The sequence below is a fragment of the Triticum urartu genome, chromosome 2 (assembly GCF_003073215.2).
Source record: "Triticum urartu cultivar G1812 chromosome 2, Tu2.1, whole genome shotgun sequence".
Lineage (NCBI taxonomy): Eukaryota > Viridiplantae > Streptophyta > Magnoliopsida > Poales > Poaceae > Triticum > Triticum urartu.
In genome coordinates this window covers 606,496,782-606,517,276 of record NC_053023.1, presented here as the reverse complement: position 1 = coordinate 606,517,276, position 20,495 = coordinate 606,496,782, and positions in this window count along the sequence as shown.

Sequence of the window (20,495 nt, the reverse complement as noted above, 5' to 3'; positions counted from 1 at the left end):
TTTTTTTTAGTATTGACTATAGATCAAGCTGTACTAGGCCAGCTACAATGCATTTACTGTTTGAATAAGAATCCAAAAGAATATCCATATATTAAGAAGAGATTCTAAATCTTGAATATGCACACCGAAAATAGATATCTATGTTAGCTAGATATAATTTTCTATTTAATTAGCAAATAATTAGCCGGAAATTGTTTCAGTACGTTCACAAAGGCAGAGCCCCACCGGCTGGCCTGGCTACCCACAAAGACCCTTACATGCCACCAAGGAGAGGAGCGAGATTGGTTGCAACTTCTCTTGGTCATCTATTTTTCTTGGACGAGACTTGTCTGCTCCCTTGTCATGTGCCCATCCGTGCTTTCATTTATGTGGCTTGATTTGATTGAAACAAAATAAGGCCCGGCTTCACTCCCTTAAAATCAGAGGGGGAGATGATTAGATTAGAAAGAAAAAAGGAAAACAGACAGCCATAGGATTAAGTGGAAGCACGGATGGAAGCACGGGGAAGGAGCAGACAAGCCGGATCCATTTTTCTTGAGCAAACAGTTCCTACTTCATCATGGAAAACTAACATAAAAACCCTCACCGCAGCTGACACACAGGATCCATGCCGGCTCATGCCAAACAACTGGGCAAATGCGTTGAAGACTAGGCAGTTCCGACTTTGGGCCCTGCCACACATTTATGTATATGCAACTAAATATTTTCATTTTAGCAACTAAATGGTATTCTTAAATTCATTCACTTGGAAAGCCAAGCTTCATTTTTATATATCATTTCGACGAATATATTTTCCAATTTCCATCATAGCCATGACATGAAGTGATGATTTTCATGGTCCCTGACGGTTGTGAAGTGCGGTGAGAGCATGTCAGGCCGCTTATGCAGTCGTATGATTTTCATGTTTTGTGATTAGTCCGAATGTGGTCTAGTCTGTATCGGTTTTAGCCTAGTTTTTGTTAGGCAATTCTCTTCTTTTTAATCAATAAATTATTTTTAAAAACTGCCTCTGTCTTGAAAAAAAGAGCCAAACTTCAACTTTATATATCATTCCTACAAATATATTTTCCATCATGACCACGCCATGAACACCTAGATAGGCCTCGAGCTTTTGGCTTCTGGTCTCTAGATCCACTACTAAGTTAGTAATAACTCGCGCGACTAACCTCTTCTCATCTTGACCATGCCATGAAATCATGATTTTCATGATCCCCGACTGTTGTGAAGTGCGGTAAGAGCATGTCATGCCACTTGTGTATCTAAATGTTTTATGAGTAGTCCGGATGTGGTCTAGTTTGTATCGGTTTTAGCCCAGCTTTTGTTAACTAAATAAGCAATTCTCTTTTTTTTAATCAATCAATTAGTCAAATCTTTTGCCTCCATCTCGGAAAAGAAAAGCCAAACTTCATTTTTGTATGTCATTCCTACAAATATACTTTCCATCATGACCACGCCATGAACACCTAGATAGGCCTAGAGCTTTTGACTTCTGGTCTCTAGATCTACTACCAAGTTAGCAATATTTTCGCATGCTAAACCTCTTCTCAGCTGAATTGTTTTAAACGTGACCTGGGGAGAGAGTTTCCCCACGTGAATTTTCATTTGAGCATAAAGGGGGTTTGACAGAGCTATCGTTTATCTCGAGGAGAGGTGGTCACGCCGGTCTCAGCTAAGAAGCTACTTCGTATTGTGGAAGAATTAATTCAAACATCATGCCTAATCATGCGTCAATAGAAGCTTTTTAGCCAGTCTATTAAGTAGGTAGGTAGCTTCATCTCTAATTAAATCTTGTCACTGTTGGAAGATATATGCCGAGGTGACATATGTTCAGACCGGCCGTTAAATCGATCGACACGTCACACCCGTCAGGGGCTCAGGGCCAATCGAAGCCTACATTCTATTAAACACGCATGCTCCTTTTCTCTAAAAGAAACAGTGGGCATATGTTCTACGGGTCGTTTGACCTGAAAGCTTCTACGATCGGGTTCTAGGGGTTATGGCATCTTCAATGCTGACCCACAAACTCTAAGCAACCGTTTAAACCGTGTGTTCAGACCATTGAAGTCATTCGACGCGGGTCTATATTGGTCCGCGAGCGATTTGGACACGATTTCTTTCGCAAATTGACGGGCGGAGGGGGGAGGGGGGGTGCGGGAGTCCGGAACGATCTCAAGCTCTCTAACCGCCTTGGCCAGCCAAAAAACCTCATCCCTTCCACGCGTTTACGGCCAGCGCCGCTCCAGACCGCTAGGGCACGTATTCATGCCAATTCAGAGCGGACACAATCGCTCACTGACGTCGGCATCGAAGCGGCGTGTCGGCCGAAAGAGCGCCGCCCGCATCATTTTTCGGTGCAGGCGACTGCCGCGTGTTCAAACGACACGATGGTCGCCCGTCGGTCCGCCTGCCGCCCGCATTTATGGCACGCGGTTGCTGAGGCGTCTCCTCCGGCACCACCCGTCCGTCCGTCTCCGCTCACCGGTGCTATATAAACCGTTGTCGCGGTGTCCCGAACATAACCATAGTCATCCTCTCCACACCACTCCCCGCCATGGATCCCCCTGCGGCCAAAGCTCTTTGTGACGGGCTTACGTCGGAGCAGAAGAAGGCCATGGCCGTCATTGCTGCCGACTGGCAGCTAGAGGACGTGCAAATGAAGGACGCCTCCAACGAAGAGACAACACCACCCTCCTCTTCCTCCGCGTCACCCTCCTCCTTACCGGTGCATTGCACCCTGACCATCGGCGAGGCCCGTGCCCATTATATGGACATGGTGCGGGAGGAGCAATTCCGGAGGCGCAGACAGATGCCAACTACAACCACAACCTTCTCGAGGAGCATCTGCAGGCGGAGGAGCAAGTCGCCGCCAGCAGGGCGGTCGCGCCGGATCCGGACCTGGTGGAGCAGGAGGCGTTGCTCGAGTCCTACTGCTCCGCCCGCGAGATCCGCCTCGCCCGCTGGCGGTAGCGGCAACGGGTGGCGGAGGTGGCGGCCGCTGGCAAGGAACGCGACGACGACGCGGGCGGGGCGTTGATCGGCGACACCGACGATGAGGAATAAGCCGGCACGACCACGACGACCACGACAAGGAGCACGACCACAAAGAAGCCGGCACGTCCGCGGGCGCCGCCGACAACGAGGAAGAGTAGTGCACGATAGGTCGCCGCCGCTCGGGTCCCAAGAAGGCCACCGTTCCTCCCCTCCCGTCGACGCCAAGCTTGGCGGGCTCAGCATCTTCGGTCGATTAGTCGCTTGGCGGTGAAGTCGAGGCGGACAACTTCAGTTTTTGGGGCTCCGGAGGCGGAGTTGGAGAGCGCCGAGGCAAAACTGAAGACGATGAAGCTTCAGTTCTCGAGGCTGATGGCCGGAGACGGGGACCGGACACCGGCGATCATTTAGATTAATTAAACTCCAAAGCCCGCATAGGACCGCTTTGATGTATTTGTAATGAAATATCATGTTTATATGAAATCCGGTATGTTTATTTGAAATTTGACCGTGTTTATATGAATTTCGAACTTGTTTAAACGAATTTCATTCGGTTGATTTGAGTTATTGTGAAAATGTATATGACTAGCTTTAGATAGTTGCCTTCCGCATCCGTGAACTGACTGCCCTTTTCATGGATGGATGCGGGAGGTTTTGAGGGTTGCCGTTGGAGATCCTTATCCGAGAGCAGCTTGGGACACGGTATCCCTCGACATTTCGCGGCAGAATTGACAAATTTGATCTCAAAGCGAAAGTATTTCACAAACTAAACTGTTTTTGAAAATATTTCACACCGCTGACCCTTTTGTGCAGCTCCCAACAGTAAGGCGCTGCACTCTACTGTGCAACTCCTTACAGTTAGGCGCTGCACAGTGTAGTGCAGCTCCTTACAGTTAGGCGCTGCATAGTGTGGCGCCTGTGTGTTAGGCGCTGCACAGTAAGAGTGTAGCGCCTTGCTGTTGGGCGCTGCACATTAAAGGTCAGTTGGGTGAAATACTTTCAAACATAGTTTAGTTTGTGAAATAGTTTCGTCCTGAGGTCAAATTTATGTTTTTTGCCACATTTCGCTACACAGATACGCGGCCAGGCAGCCGCGGCAGCTTCATCTAATCCATCACCCAACAACACAGCGGTCTCGTCGAACGCGGGCTCGCGTCGCCAGCGAGCCAGATGTTGCCGTGCCAGTGGGCGAAATGTTTGTTGCAGTGTGAACGTAAATGCATGCTGTAATTCCAGCGGGTTCCATCGATGAGGGGAGAACAAATCGTTTTTACGGTTGTTTTCTGCTGTCACCGCTGGCCTGAGACGTGGATCGTGTCGCGAGGAGCTTCTGGGCGGGGTCGATCTCAGTAGCAGGACATGGATTTAACCTAGCCTATAGCCAAGCTAGATGCTGCCCCTAACACGTTCTGGCGTCATCGGATGCAGAGAACTGCAGGCAATAAACTAGTACTAATATATGGCATGACAGACGCATGATTAGAATCACAGCATCAACGTGAAAGGGGCCGTGGAATAGATGTGAGGGATAAGCCACTGGCTACTGGAGCCGGAGTAGCTAGGAGGCAGAGAGGTTGCGCGGCACGGAAGAGATCGATCGATCGGGAGGTCTTTTTTGCTTCCAAGTTGGCTCGTTCGTTCTGAGAGCCAGCCAGGCGCTCGGCTTGGACGTACGATTGGCTGGTTGCATTATTGCGACGCGGCGACGTCGACGGAGAGGAGGGAATGTTAGAGATGATGTGTACTCAAGCGTGTATCGACCGGTCTCCAATAATGGCCGTGTAGATCAAGCGAGGAATAATGCTGCCAAGGGAATGCTGGGCATGTAGGGGTTGACGAGACATTCCTTTTCATGCGTACTGTGCGATTAGGTCGGCAATGTGTGCGTATCCTGGGCTCGACAACAGACTGGGGCCAGCGGCTGATTCATCCATTCACGGGTAGGGTCTCTCGTGATTGGAAAAGAACTGGAGTTAATCGGCGGCCTCACCCAGATGATCGCATAGCTTAGCTATGGATTATATATGAAATATTAAGACTAATGCAGCCAATCGCATGCAGGCGTACAGATTTATATCAACGTACGTGAAAGGAGATGATTTGGATGCTTGCTACATCTCACGCGGATGCGTGTCTGGATATTCATGGATGCTAACAGCTAGATCTCCCGTGGCCAAGTTGGGGTTCACGCTCCTGTGTCTTCTTTCTTTATATATGTACAGCCAACAGTGCGTGCAGATATAGAGATAGTAGTATATACTCCACTAAAGATGCATGTATGGAACCAGCAGAGAGATAGATGAGTGAAAATGACATGTGCCTGAACCCTGATGCATTAATTTTAGGCCGTGGAGTCGTGTTCCGATAGCTGCAGCACGAGCCGCCTAAAAGCGGAATGCGCGTACGCCGTGTCTAGGAAACGGCTTGATTTTGGTTCGGTTCAGATGGTGGCACGCATGAGCAGCTGTATTACTGTGCGTGTGACCTAACTGTCACTGCTGGCTTTGAACTAGTAGGTAACGGAGGCTTAATTCAGAGGCGCGTACGTACGCGCGGTGCTAGCTAGGGCGGAAGGAAGGAGGAGAAACAGGTGCAGAGGTCGACGCTAGGTGGTGGTGGAGTTAGCTAGCCAGTACGATGAAACCCTCGAGGAGGAGGAGGAGGAGGAGGCAGGATTCCCCTGCAGATCGATGTGGCGCTCCGAGTTGTCTGTCCCAGGTGAGATGGATGCACCGATCAATGAGATGGCTGAACCGTGCAGGCTTCCCCGCGGCAGCCGGTGGATCTTGGATTATGCGCCATGCCTACGCATAGGGAATAGGTGGCACTTGTTAGTTTCTCGCTCAATGGAGTGCATGTAGGAATTCTCAGTTTGCCAGCCGCCTGCAACCCTGCATCGCCACAAGTAGGTGGCAAACGAGATGCGATCATCTGCACGACACGCGATGTAGGAACCTTCTCGCAAAAAAAAGGCAGATGCACAGTAGAAATGCAGGCGGCACGCGGTTAAAAATTGCTGAGTAAATAGGTAATTTTTCGACTAATTTAATCCATAAATAAATTACTAGCATGACATTGACAGAATTAAGAACATGCTGATATTGGATCACGCAAGCACATGCTATGCTAACAGCGGATACATCTACGTATAACGCTAGCATAGCTATAACAGAAAACAGTAGGAGCGGGATAAATGAGTTATACCCTCCAGTAGGCCATGCAGAGGCCGCCGCGATGGTGGCGGCAGCAGCGGTGTCCTTGGCGGCCTTCTTGTCGGCCTCGAGCTTCTCAACGGTGGCACGTTCGGTGTCGGTGGATACGGTGATGATGAGGGAGACGCAGACGTAGAGGAAGTAGCAGATCGAAAGCGAGCAGTCGTGTAGTCGCTGCCCAAAAACCTATTCGCCCCTCACCTGTACAAAAATCAGAAGGGCGTGGTTTCGGAGACCTGCTCTCCCGTCGACCGTATACGCGGCGGACGGGATGGAGTCATCAGCGACAGCAGCAGCAAGGGAACGACGGTGGGCGTGCGGTGGAGCAGATGTGATCTGTTCATGGCGGCTAGGGTTGGGAGACACCGCACACTTATATAGGCGCAGCCGCGTGGAGAGACGTGGGCTCGACCCACGTCCGAGTCCATGACAGCCCACGATCCAACGTCTCAGATCGTGGCCCAGCTATCAAAAACTCTCCGTTAGTGACTGGCAAAAATAAGCGCGTAGGCGTGAGCTCGGCTTGACTCAATCCCGCAACCCGCGGCGCGGCGCGTCGTGACGAGACGTGGCGGGCGACGAAGGAGGAGCGCGCGAGGGCCTCTTCTATTCTCAAGCTCCAATAACACGTGAAAGAACATCCCTTATAAAAAGGTCCAACTCCTCTTCCACTTTCGGTGTGGAACTAAACTTCCCACCTCCACCTAGTGCCAATAAACCCACATGAGCCCTTAGAAATTTTCAGAAATTGCTACATGGGCCTAAAGCCCATCTCAAATTTCAGCAATTCCTCACCAGATCTCGAGGGCCCATTGTGTCCTCTGTTCCAATTGTTGTTCCGATATACCAGTGTTTTAGTGAAGACCTATTAAGGTTGAGCTTCACCTAGAGCAAGTAGCTACACTCCTTCACAACTGAACAATGGACTATGCCTTGAATTGTCAATTTGGTGTAAAGAAGCTTCACTACATGTCTTACTAGTACTGGGCTGCCGAAGGCTGACCCCTCGGGTGGAGCATATAAGTCACACTCCTGGCCTATTTATAAGCTTACTAGAGATCATCCCAATCTTATAGACTGTGACCAGCAGTCGGGCTCACATAGGTGTGTTCCTCCAAAGATAGCTATGTAGGAAAGCATCTTGCTTACATAAGCTTTGGAACTCATTAAGACAATAGTCATCCTACCATACAGTCTTGAGAGTATTGCATCTCCAACGGAGTGGGTTAGTATAGTTACTCTTCTCAGTTCACCATTGGCTTGTTTTTCCAGGTCCTACTTCACGGGATCTCCGATCACATAGGTTGGGTTACCACCATGGCAACTCATGTGGGTCTCATACCCATCTCCCTCGATGCATTATCTATCACAACACGTGATAGCCCTTTCGTAAAGGGATCTGTCAGATTCTTAGCCGTATGGACATAGTCCAACGCTACCACTCCGAGTTTCTTAATTTTCTGACAGCTTTTAATCACATTCTTATGTGTTTGGTGGACTTCATGTTGTCCTTTGAACTCTTCACCTTGGTGATGACACTCTAATTATCATAGTTCATAAGGAGAGCTGAAACCGGTTTATCAACCAATGGTAAGTCCATCAAAAGATCTCGAAGCCATCCTGCTTCAACACCAGATGTTTCTAATGCCGTTAATTCTACTTCCATTGTCGATCTCATTAAAATTGTTTACTTGCAAGACTTCCAGAAAACAGCGCCACCTCCAAGAGTAAACATATATCAGTTGTGGCCTTCATCTCATCAGCATCAGAGATCCAATTTGCATCACTATACCCTTCAAGTACCGATGGGTCTCTGGTATAGTGAAGTCCATAGTTCATAATACCTTTCAGATAGCGCATAACTCGTTCAACAACATGCCAATGTACATCACCCAGTTTGGGAACAAACCGGCTCAGTTTTCTCACAACAAACACGATGGCCTTGTTGCGCTCGCTAGGTACATTAGTGACCAATGATTTGAGAGTATCTCAATTGATCTATAGCCGTGCCTTTGGACTTTCGAATCAACACGCTAGGATCATATGGTGTTTGAGATGGTGTGCAGTCTGAATATCCAAAACGACTCAACACCTTCTCAACATAGTGGGATTGCAGAAGTGTAACCCCACCCTCATTATCTCTCAGTAGCTTGATGTTCAAGATAACATCATCCACACCAAGGTCTTTCATCTCAAAGTTCTGAGACAGAAACGACTTGACCTCCTCAATGACTTTGAGGTTGGTTCCGAATATCAGTATGTCATCAACATACAAGCACAGTATAACTCCTCTGCCCCCACCATGGCGATAGTATACACATTTGTCAGCCTCATTAACAACGAAACTAACAGATGTCAGAGTTGTATTAAACTTATCATGCCATTTCTTAGGTGCTTGCTTCAGGCCATATAAAGATTTCAGCAATCTACATACCTTTCTTTCCTGACCATCTATCACAAAGCCATCTGGTTGTTGCATGTAGATTTCCTCGTTTAGCTCTCCATTCAGAAAAGCCGTCTTAACATCCATCTGGTGGACGAGAAGACCATGCGAGGCCGCCAATGAGAGTAATACTCGAATGGTGGTCAGTCTAGCCACAGGTGAATAAGTGTCGAAGAAATCTTCCTCTTCTTTCTGGTCATAGCCCTTGGCACAAGTCTAGCCTTGTATTTTTCAATCGTATCATCGGGCCTAAGCTTCTTTTTGAACACCCACTTACATCCTAATGGTATGCAATCATAGGGACGCTCAGTGATCTCCCATGTCCCGTTAGCCATGATGGAATCCATCTCGCTACGGACCGCATCCTTCCAGTAGTCAGCTTCTGGAGAGGCATATGCTTCTGAAATAGAAGTGGGAGTATCATCCACGAGGTACACGAAGAAATCATCACCAAAGGTCTTTGCAGTCTTTTTTCTCTTGCCCCTACCAAGGGTTTCCTCATCATCATCCTCGGGATTTTCATCATGTGTTTGTTCATAATAATCCATAGGAATGGCAGGCTCAGGAGTCTCCTCAGATTCCTGTCTAGAAGTTCTTTGCATATCTCTCATGGGAAAAATATTCTCAAAGAATGTAGCATCCTTAGACTCCATAATTGTACCGACCTTCTGGTCAGGTACCTCAGATTTCACTACTAGAAATCTATAGCCAACGTTGTTCTTAGAGTAGCCCAAATTAATGCAGTCCACAGTCTTGGGTCCAAACTTATGCTTTTTGAGGATCGACACATTGACTTTCGCCAAACAGCCCCAAGTACGCAAGTACGAAAGTGTTGTCCTTCTCTTCGCCCATTTCTCATAGGGAGTGATCTCATTATCCTTTGTCGGAACTTTATTCAGGACATGACATGCCGTCAATATAGCCTCCCCCCACCATGCCTTGGATAAACCTGATGTATCTAAAATGGCGTTAACCAAATCAGTTAGAGTATGGTTTTTCCGCTCGGCAACCCCGTTTTACTGGGGTGAGTAGGGAGGCGTTTTCTTATGATTAATGCCATGTTCCGCACAAAAGGAATCAAACTCACTCGAGAAGTACTCTCCACCACGATCTGATCAGACTCGTTTATTTTATTTTCAAGTTGATTCTCAACTTCTGCCTTATAGATTTTAAAGTAGTGTAGAGCCTCATCTTTAGTATTTAACAGATACACATAGCAATATCTAGTGGAATCATCTATCAACGTCATGAAGTATTTCTTTCCACCTTTAGTCAACACACTATTCATCTCACAAAGATTAGAATGTATGAGTTCTAATGGTGCCAAGTGTCTCTCCTCCGCGGCCTTGTGAGGCTTGCGAGGTTGCTTAGCTTGCACACATGAAAGGCACTTAGAACCTTTGGCTAAGGTGAAACTCGGGATTAAATCCAACTTGGCTGGCCGCGTTATAACACCGAAACTAATGTGACAAAGACGTGAATGCCAAACTTCAGATGCATTAACATTCGAATGAATATTATTCACGACTTTATTACAAAAATCTGCGAGGGAAAAATGGAACATCCCTCCTCTCTCATAGCCTTTCCCAAAAAAGAGTCCATATTTCGTAACAACTAATTTATTAGACTCGAAAACCAGCTTAAACCCTTCTCTACATAGAAGGGAGCCACTAACGAGGTTCTTCTTGATGATGGGGACATGTTGCACGTTCTTCAGCTGCACGATCCTTCCCGAAGTAAGCTTCAGATCGACCGTGCCAACACCATGAACAGAAGCACTTGCGCCATTCCCCATCAATACAGACCCGTGGTCTGTGACCTGATAAGAAGAAAATAATGAAATGTCAGCACACACATGAACACATACACCTGTGTCCACCCACCAATCGGTGGACTGAAACACTGAAAAAACAGTAAATAAATTACCGTACCCAGGTGGCCAGGTGCACCATTCTCACTGTTGCCCACAATCATGTTGACAGACTTGGACTCCTGTCCTGGCTTCTTGTACTTGTTAGAACACTTGTTGGCCTAGTGTTCAACCGAACCACAAGTAAAGCAGCCCTCATCCTTCTTGTTCTTCTTAAAGGTCTTCTTACCCTTCTTCTTAAAGTCGGTATTGTGTTGGACACCGTTCTTTCCCTTGGACTTGTGGGAGTTATGGTTCCTCTGGTTAACCTGTTGGCAACAGAAGTTCCTTCGACCCCTTTTTCGTGTGAGTCCTTTGCTCTTAAATTCTGCTCAACACTCAGATGGCCAATGACATCCTCTACGGAGAATTCACGCCTCTGATGTTTTAGAGTGGTGGCAAAGTTCCTCCAGGAATTAGGGAGCTTAGCGATTATGCAGCCCGCGACAAACTTGCCCGGTAACTCGCACTTGAAAAGCTCAAGCTCCTTAACAATGCATATTATCTCATGAGCCTGCTCCAATACAGGACAGTTTTCAACCATTTTGTAATCGTGGAACTGCTCTATAATATACATCTCGCCCCCGGCATCGGCGGCCCCGAACTTAGATTCGAGCGCCTCCCACAAGTCCTTGGCGACATGCACATGTAAGTATGTGTTGACCAGTTTATCTCTGATCACGCTAAGAGCTGCTCCGAGAAACACAACGGTGGCCTCGTTGAACGCCTTCTCCTGTTCAGGAGCAATCGTTCCCGTGGACACACCGGTGACCCAGAACACGTTCATAGTCGTGAGCCATAAAGTGGTCTTAGCCTGCCAACGCTTAAAATACGTACCGGTAAATTTATCCGGTTTTAGTGCAGCGGCAAAGCCACTTGCCGAAAAAATCCTACACATAATAGGTTTTTGGATTGCTGAGTAAATAGGCAATTTTTCGACTAATTTAATCCGTAAATAAATTACTAGCATGGCATTGACAGAATTAAGAACATGCTGATATTGGATCACGCAAGCACATGCTACGCTGACAACGGATGCAACTACGTATAACGCTAGCATAGCTATAACAAAAAACAGTAGGAGCAGGATAAACGAGTTATACCCTCCAGTAGGCCATGCAGAGGCGGCCACGGCAGTGGCAGCAATAGCGGTGTCCTTGGCGGCCTTCTTGTCGGCCTCGAGCTTCTCGGCGGCGGCACGTTCGGCGTCGGTGGACATGGTGATGCTGAGGGAGACGCAGACGTGGAGGAAGTAGCGGATCGGAAGCGAGCAGTCGCGTAGTCGCTGCCCAAAAACCTATTCGCCCCTCACCCGTACAGGAACTAGAAGGGCGTGGTTTCGGAGACATGCTCTCCCGTCGACCGTGTAGGCGGCGGACGGGATGGAGTCACCGGCGGCGGCAGCAGCAGCAAGGGAACGACGGTGGACGTGCGCATGGAGCAGATGTGATTTGTTCATGGCGGCTAGGGTTGAAAGACACCGCACACTTATATAGGTTAGTGACTGGCAAAAATAAGCGCATAGATGTGAGCGCGGCGCGGCGGCGGCGGAGGAGCGCGCGATGACCTCTTCTATTTTCAAGTTCCAATAACATATGAAAGAACATCCCTTATAAAAAAGTCCAACTCCTCTTCCACTTTTAGGGTGGGATTAAACTTTTCAGAAATTGCTACATGAGCCTAAAGCCCATCTCAAATTTCAGCAAAAATTACACTAATCTTTGTTACATTCATTATCACGCTAGTTTAATTACGAGTTTGCACACAGTTGCAGATATGCATACGCCGTCTGTTTGCATCAGTACTACACGTCTACACGGAGCTGCGCAAGGCCGAGAATGGCCGAACAAAAATTGTGTTTTCAGCAAACTCAGTTTTTCTTTGGGAGGTGAAGATCAAGAGGGTGCAGCATTTCCCGCGAGAATTTTTTTTTCCTTGAGAATCTGGCGAGCATTTGGGTTAGTGTCTCCATGGAAACGAAAGTTCCGAGTAGTAAGTGGAAGGTTCGCACATGGCGATGGCATATACAATGATGCTATCTTAAAAGTGTCACGTAAGATAAATATTAAGGTGGAGGAGAGAGAAATCATAAAAAAAGGCTTGTCTTCTCTTATTTAATAAATGATCTCTTAGCACAATACGTCTCACCATATTTTTAGGAATAGCCACTTATTGAAGATAAAGTTAATATATAATGCATTGTAGACATATTTTTTTGTCATCTCTGAATTACATGCAAGACTTCAGATAAGGTTGTCTTATCAACTATTGTACATCATATGTGTTTTCTTTCTTCCGGGAAAGAAAGAAAGTCCCTCAACCGTTTAGGGTTTCCCTGCCTCTCATCGGCGTCGTCGTCGATCTGTCTCATCTCCTTTGACTTTAGGACTATGGAGGCACGATAGACCCCGATCCTTGCCAGCAGAAAGGCTCATACTTTAATTTTTAAAAGTTTTTTTAGTCTTTTTAGGGTTTGTGTACTGTTTGGGAAGATGAGGCGGCATCGGCTCCCTAAAGATGGAATAAGATTTACCCGCCTAGCCCCGTCTCGGTGGTGCGTCTCGCATCGTTGGAGGGAATATGGAGGTGTGTCTCTGGCGGATCATGCAGGATTTGGTCGGTGGCTGTCTTTGGTGGATTTTCTTGAATCCGGTCTCCGTTCACTTATGTTTCATGTATCTATGGATCGGATCATTCCGATCTATACTTCTCTTCGTCGATGATGGCGGTGGCTTGGGAAAGAAACGAAAAGAAAAAAGGAAAGAAACACATGCAACAAAAAGGAAACCTTGTGGATGCGCACAATGCGTGACACATGACGGTGGCTTGGGACACCACTTGGCACACTCTCAGTGGCATGAAAGTGACATCTACAGGAGCCCCGGAAGGGGTACGCGTTAGAGCATCTCCACTAGAGCCCCCAAAACGTCCCCCAAGTCACTTTTTAGGCGCCGGTGGACAAAAAACGCCCCACTCATCCCCCCACGTCCTCATTTTTCGCCGGTAAAAGCAAAAAATAGCGTCGGCGGCCCCATGCCACACCCGGCGCACCGGGGGCTCCTAGGGACTAATTTCGTCATTTTGTGGGCCAGCGCCTCCCTTGTCCCCTCACTTTTCCTCACCCACGTGGTCCCTCCTCTCTCTCTCTCTCTCTCTCTCCCTCCACGCACACAAAGCCCCCACCGTTTTGTGGGCCAGCTCTCTCCTCTCTCTCTCCCTCCCCGCCGCCTAGCACGGCCGCCCGGCCGCCTCAGCCTCGCGGCTCTCTCCTCTCTCTCTCTCTCCCTCCCCGCCGCCTAGCACGGCCGCTCCGCCGATCCGGAGCACCCGTTGGCGTAGCCGGTCCGGAGCTCACGTGGGATCTCGCGAGGGTGGCTGACGCAGAGGAGGGCGTTGAAGGAAATATGCCCTAGAGGCAATAATAAAAGTTATTATTTATTTCCTTATATCATGATAAATGTTTATTATTCATGCTAGAATTGTATTAACCGGAAACATAATACATGTGTGAATACACAGACAAACAGAGTGTCACTAGTATGCCTCTATTTGACTAGCTCGTTGATCAAAGATGGTTATGTTTCCTAGCCATAGACATGAGTTGTCATTTGATTAACGGGATCACATCATTAGGAGAATGATGTGATTGACTTAACCCATTCCGTTAGCTTAGCACTTGATCGTTTAGTTTGTTGCTATTGCTTTCTTCATAACTTATACATGTTCCTATGACTATGTGATTATGCAACTCCCATTTATCGGAGGAACACTTTGTGTGCTACCAAACGTCACAACGTAACTGGGTGATTATAAAGGTGCTCTACAGGTGTCTCCAAAGGTACTTGTTGGGTTGTCGTATTTCGAGATTAGGATTTGTCACTCCGATTGTCGGAGAGGTATCTCTGGGCCCTCTCGGTAATGCACATCACTCAAGCCTTGCAAGCATTGCAACTAATAAGTTAGTTGCAGGATGATGTATTACAGAACGAGTAAAGAGACTTGCCGGTAACGAGATTGAACTAGGTATTGAGATACCGACGATCGAATCTCGGGCAAGTAACATACCGTTGACAAAGGGAAGAACGTATGTTGTTATGTGGTCTGTCCAATAAAGATCTTCGTAGAATATGTAGGAGCCAATATGAGCATCCAGGTTCCGCTATTGGTTATTGACCGGAGACGTGTCTCGGTCATGTCTACATAGTTCTCGAACCCGTAGGGTCCGCACGCTTAAAGTTCGGTGACGATCGTAATTAGGGTTTTTGTGTTTTGATGTACTGAAGGTTGTTCGGAGTCCCGGATGTGATCACGGACATGACGAGGAGTCTCGAAATGGTCGAGACATAAAGATTGATATATTGGAAGCCTATATTTAGATATCGGAAACGTTCTGGGTAAAATCGGGTTAATGGGCCTACATGGACCCTAAGGGAGAAGAGGAGGGCCGGCCAGGGCAGGCTGTGCGCCCCTCCCCCCTAGTCCGAATAGGACAAGGAAGGGGGGGCGGCGCCCCCCTTTCCTCTTTTTCCCTTCCCCTTTCCTTCTCCAACAAGGCAAGAGAGGGGAGTCCTACTCCCGGTAGGAGTAGGACTCCTCCAGGCGCACCCCTAGGACCGGCCGCACCTCCCCCTCTCCCTCCTTTATATACGGGGGCAAGGGGGCACCTCAAGACACACAAGTTGGTCTTCGTGATCGTTCCTTAGCCGTGTGCGGTGCCCCCTTCCACCATATTCTACCTCGGTCATATCGTAGCGGTGCTTAGGCAAAGCCCTGCATCGGTAGAACATCATCACCGTCATCACACCGTCGTGCTGATGAATCTCTCCCTCAACACTCGGCTGGATCGGAGCTCGAGGGACGTCACCGAGTTGAACATGTGCAGAACTCGGAGGTGCCGTACGTTCGGTACTTGGATCGGTCGGATCGGGAAGACGTACGACTACTTCCTCTACGTTGTGTCAACGCTTCCGTTGCCGGTCTACGAGGGTACGTAGACCACACTCTCCCCCTCTCGTTGCTATGCATCACCATGATCTTGCGTGTGCGTAGGAATTTTTGTGAAATTACTACGTTCCCCAACAGGCGTGCACGGTGGCGAGGTCGGGCGCTGCAAGGCAGGACAGATCGACCTCAAGGACCCACCCGAAGCTGCCGAAGTTGGCTCCAATGTCCTTCTCCGTGTGCTGCTCGGTCGGGTAGTCGCGCAAGGCGACGTGGACGAGGTAGTCGTCGAGCACGCTCGTCTCCCACCCGCGCATGAGCTCTCTTGTGGCACTGGCGTACGCAAACGTCTGCTTGCGCATGGCCTCCTCGAGCCAGGCGAGGGTGTCGAAGCCCAGTGCAGAGGCGCCACGGGCGGAGCCGAGGAGGATGGAGCTCCACCGCAGGCGGGGGTCGGTGTCACGTACGCGTAGGTGAATCGCATCGTGGAGAGCACCTGCTAGGAAACGAGAAGGGCCGTGCCCTACACCCGGGCAGAGCAGGGCGGCAGGCGAGCGCGAGCCTCTCGGAGAACGATGCCGGACGGACAATGCGGTCGCGGCAGCTGGGGCATCTGCGTGCTTGAGGGCGCGGCCTAGGCGAGCGGGCGGGCGCGGGAGCGGGCGCGGACGGGCGAGCGCGGCCTGGGAACGCGGGAGTGCGCGGCCATCGAGCGGGTGCGGCCTGGGCGGGCGCGGACGGGCGAGCGCGGCCTCGAGAGCACGCAGCCGAAGATGTTGAGCCGGCTGCTGCTGTTGCCGGTGAGGTCGGATGGAGAGGAGGCGGAGCAGAAGCAGGTGGCCATGCAGATGAAGGTGGCATGGCGAGGCAGAGGAGAGACGAGCCGTTCGAGAGGGGGGGAGGGGGAGGGGGGCAACGAGTGGAAGTTTCTTCACCCTCATTTCAAAAGTTTCGCCGGCAGCCCCCCATGCAGCGGAAAAAATGCCTTCTAGAGGGCTCAACGGCTGAAGGTGCTTTTACATTGTAGCTCTTCGGGTTGTCTCCTTCGAATCAATTCTAAGCTAACATTTTTGTGGACAGATTTTTCCTGAACATACGAGATATTGGGTTGGCCCAAAAACATGTTTTTGCCTGATTATCGGAATAGCATAAGCAACCCAGGGGCACGCTGAGTGGGCCAGCCCAGCTTGTGTTCTTTCTTTACTTCTGCTGTTTCGTCTTTTTTTGTAGGTTTTTATGGGATTTTTTTTCTTGCTTTAGTTTTTTCCATTTCTTTTGTTTTGGTTAAATGGTTTGTCCTTTCAAAAAATATTCAGAATTTCAAGAAAATAATTATCGAGTATTATAAACATGCTCATCGTCTATTATAAATGTTTAATATTTATTTTCCAATGCTCGTCATTTATTATAAAAAATTATTGTATATTATAAAAATCCAATATGTTTTTTTAAAATGCTCACCAAACATTACAAAAATGTTCACCATATATTAAAAAAAAGTATTGTTTGTATTTAATAAATGTTGATTGTATATTTGAAAAATGTCCATTTGTAACAAATAGATGTTTGAAAGTTTCAAAAAAAAGAAAAATTGTGCAAAATGCTCTTATTGTTCGAAAAATCCGCATTTAATATATAAAACCGACTGAAGAAGCTAGAAAAAACAATTTCCTATGGTAAATCTACCAGCTAGAGTGACATCTCGCTATTGGGCCAGCCTACTTGGTGGGGCCCTATCCCAGAGCTCAACTATTCGACGCGGCCAATGGACATCCAACTAGAAGCAGTCAATAAATACACCGCCAACCTTGGATCTCGACCTGAGAGAGAACGCAATACAACCAGCTGAGCTAGCGAGCTTTAGCAATATTATCACAACAAAAACTATTAGGAAACAAACCCCAGTGCAGATTCGAAAAAAAAATTAAAATTTTGAACGCAATTTTTCTAAGGCAGTGCAAATCATTAAATGCTGAAAATATTTTCTAAAAACCGTGAACACTTTTTTAAATAGGAATTCTTTTTGAAATTTGTGAATAATTTTTGGAAGTACTAAAAATGGAAACATGAATATTTTTAAAATTTGTAAAGTTTTCTCAAAATGGGAACATATTTTGAAGTTTGAATAGTTTTTCCATAACCTTCCGAATAATTTTTGAAAAACATAGACAAAATTTGAAAACGTGAACATTTTTTACAGTTTCAGAGCAATTTTTTAAACTCCTGAAAAAATGTAAACCAAAAAACATTTCTAAATTTATGAAATATTTTAAAACTGGAACATTTTCTTAAATTCCGAACAAATATTGAAAAAGGTTTGAAAATTTTGAGAAAAACATACCAAACAAAATTTGATGAACACAATTTTTTTTAAAACAGAATCATTTTTAAAAATTGTGAACAATTTTTTCAATGTGAACATTTTTTAGCCCTTGAAAAAATAGACATTTACGGACAATTTTGAACCTGTTTTTAAGATGCCTGCGCATTTTTCAGATTTATGAAAAAAAATCTTTAAAACACAACGATTTTATAAAAATTAAAAAATTAAGAAAGAAATATAAAATCGAAAATGAAAGGAAATAAAATAAAAAAAGAAATATAAATAAGAAAAATAAACAGAAAATGATAAAAGGAGAGCAAAGAAAAAACACAGGAAAAACGAAAACAAACAGAACAGGAAAAAAAGCCAGTACAGGAACTTTCTAGAAGTTTCCCAAAATTAGCAAAAAAAATGGATGGAACCTCTAGAAGGTTCTGAAAACCGGGCATGTTCATAGGCTTAAACAGATGGCCCAACTCAAACGATTGCTTGATGTCCCCTGAGCGAAACAGCGACGGTTCGACGAACAATGCGTCGAATAGGGACTTCGCCTTTTCACTGCTACACCTTAAAGCAACTCTAGCGGAGCCGCTATATAATCCCGGCTGCCAAAATAACTGCTTTTTTTTATAAACTTCTTCTCCTTTATTCATTCTTAAGTAAAGTAGCATCGTTTACAAGTAAAAGGATAACCTCATTAGGGGCGTTATCCATCCAAACACTCGAAGAAAAAAACCTAGCTAACCTTGCTAGTTCATGAGCTACTCGATTATATTCCCTATTACAATGATCATAAATGATATGGGAAAAACCTAATGACATGAAATAACAGTCGTCTATAATGAATGAAGCGACTGAAGAAGAGTAGCATTGGCTCAACGCATTCACCACCTCCACGCTATCCGAATTCACTTCAATCTTACTACATCCGACGGTATTAGCAAGATTCAAACCAAACCTCACTGCAATTGCTTCTGCTGTGAACGAGTTGAAGCAAAGGTCCATCTTTTCATTAGCAGCCGCTATAAATTTCCCCCTATGGTCCCGGATAACTGTTCCAAATGTTGCTGCGAGTGTGTCACTATCAAATCCCGCGTCAACATTTAATTTCATGTAACCATACTTTGGTTTCAACCAAGCATCTGAACGGACGTGAGCCTTTGGGCTGTAAGAGATGGTATAATTTGCTACTAAGCCTCTCACTGACATATTGATTTGATATGCACTTTGAGTTTCTTCGTCATGTGTCAATTTTCGCCTTTCATACCACAAATACCAAGCCGTCGTTGCCACCGTTTCTCTGAACTTCGGCAAACCCAACACTTGGATTTGTTGTTCTGGAAGGCACAGAAGATGTGCCAACACAAGCTCACCTGCCTTGTCAACTTTCAGTGTCTGTTTGATAACAAGCTCAAGACCGAGCATCTTCCACACGTCCATTGCCAATTTGCATTCGAACAACATATGTCTGATGTCATCAGGCCCCTGGTTACAGGCTGGGCAACTCGGATTTATTTTCAAGTGCTTATTAGCCAGGATAGATCGACAGAGAATAGCACTCTGGAGCGCGCGTCACATAAATATTTTTATCTTTGCTGGGCAGACTAAATTCCATACCGAGTCCCATGTATAAGATGGGTTTGAAGCTCCATCCGTTGATTCCAACTTGTGCCGAAATTGAAATTCCCATTCTGTATGGTATGCATATCGCACCGTGAAAGTCCCTAACTTTGTCATGTTCCATGCCAGGAAATCTGTCATCTCATGTAATGGTAATGGAAATAACTGCTGATATACTGTACCGAGCCAAAAAACGGCCTTAACCGGTACCGTATATCCAGCCGTCCAGCAAAAAAGAAACTAGATCTAAAATTCTCCCTGCTGCCCCCAAATCTCACGTTTTCCCTCTTGGTTTTGTCCCTGTAACATCCAATTTTCCTGAATAGGATGTTATTAGATCATTCATATGCTTCTCATTTTTTAATTGCATTATTTGCTTTCCAAAAATATTTTTTTCATTATGCAACTAAAGGCAATTTATTGGAGAGGAGATAACATGACTTCTCCCCTATTTAAAAAATGTTCATAATGTCTAAAATATTCTTTCAGTTCATTTGATATGTTCTGGTATTTTTTTTATAATATCTAAAATATTTTATTTGAGTGTTTTATTGATGTTTGTGTGGCCTATTGCATAAAAATGATTTTCCAAAAATTGCATTAGATGAGGAACTAGTGTTCCTGTAGTTTATATTAGTATTACTTTTTTTACTGTGTGTTTATATATTTTTTATTTAGATTTTTATTCTGGTGATTTTATTTTAGTTTTAACTGCTGTAGTTTGTTTGTAGAAAAAAAGGAACCAGACAGCCAACCAGCCAGCCAGCCGGCCCAGTAGAGCACAACGCTCGCCCGCGGCCCAGCTCCCCGCAATGCGGTACGCGCCCGACCTGCGCGCGACCCGCGCCCGATCCGCTAGCCGCCTAGAGCCACTGACCGCGGGTCCCGCGCCCTGTTCTTCCCCTCCACCGAGCCGGATACCGTGCGCCGCACGCACGCACGCTGAGGCCGAGCCGGTTCGCCCCGCGCCCCTGGTCCACCTCGGGCGCGCCCGACCTGCCATACGCGAGCAAAACCCCTAGGGGAGACCCCCGCAGCTCCTGTCCCGATCCTCTTCGT